Source organism: Thamnophis elegans, chromosome 2 (genome assembly GCF_009769535.1).
Source record: "Thamnophis elegans isolate rThaEle1 chromosome 2, rThaEle1.pri, whole genome shotgun sequence".
Lineage (NCBI taxonomy): Eukaryota > Metazoa > Chordata > Lepidosauria > Squamata > Colubridae > Thamnophis > Thamnophis elegans.
In genome coordinates, this window is record NC_045542.1 from 22,106,168 (window position 1) to 22,107,598 (window position 1,431).

A 1,431-nucleotide genomic window follows, 5' to 3' on the forward strand; every position below is an offset into this window, starting at 1 on the left:
TGTGTGGTGGTCTTGAGTCTTTATCGCTGGTCTTTATTATTTCTTCAGACTTCTGAATTGCAGATCAGAAAAGCTACTTAGTATGGAATGCAAAGTTATGACCATCATGGATGAGGGAGGAGAGTGCTATAATCAGAAGAATAAATGTTCCCGAATTGGAAGATGAATTGGGAGGGGGCAGTTGGCCTTCAAATGCAGATCGTTATGGTGTAGGTTTGGGTTATGGTGGAGCCTAAATAATGGTTAGCCCTTCTCTCATTTGAGGATTACAGATAGTCTTTGGCTGATAACCGCAATAAAGTCCAAAATTCCCATTGCTAAGCAAGATAGTTGTTTGAGTTGTGCCACATTTTACAGCCGTTTTTGACACAATTGTTAAGTGAATCAATGCAGTTGTTAAGTGAATCATTTGGTTGTTAAATGAATCTGCTTTCCCCCATTGAATTTGCTTCTCGGAAGCCAGCTGGGAAGATTACAAAGGGTGATCACATGACCCCGGGCAGTGCAATTGTCAAAAGTACATGCCGGTTGTCAAGCAGCTGAATTCTGATCATGTGATCATTGGGATAGTGCCATGGACGTAAATGTAAAAACTGGTCATGTTATTTTTTTCAGTGCTGTTATAACTGAACTGTCACTGATGGTTGTAAGTTGAGGACTATATGTAATGGTTATTAATTTTCTCCTATATAGCTTTTTTTTAAAAAGCTTGTATACAGTTCCCTGAATGGTTATGTCATAATGGCATAATCCTCATATATGTGTGATTCCCAAAATATTGGGGGTAGTGTGTGGAATACCTTTTAGTTTATTACTGAAGTCAAGGTTTCTTTTATATAAGATACAAACTGAGAAAACAAGTTGAGTGTAGGATACAGTCCCCATTACCTTTGTTTTATAGAAGTGACCACATATTTTGGAGTGTAAATACTATAGAACAGATGGTGGCAAATTGCATCCCTCCAGCTGTTTTGAATTTAAATTCTTATCAGACCAGTCAGTAGCAAGAAAATCTGGACATTTCTGTAAATGATTTATCTATTTTGCAAAGTATATGTATTATGCTTATCTGAGCGTTTTGGTATAAGCCAGGTTAGTGAAGTGCCTATTTTTGAAAGGTTTGCATGGAGCCTACCTGTGTTTTTTAAAAGCTCTCAAACTGGCAGAATTAAACAAAACACAGTACTTCTCAAAGTACAAGAAAATAAGTTAATTGGGAAAAAATTGCATTATTACCCATGTTACATTTTTATGAGACAAGAGAAGGCCATAAAACTATAGTTCTGCTTCCCTACAATATCACTCTACCAACTGTTGGGATATGTGAACATACAAGGCTCCTTGCAGAAGTTGCACAAAACATATAAATCCTCTCAAGATTTTAACTAGATATTAACATTTAAGTCAATATTGGGTTTATGTTGATCCTCT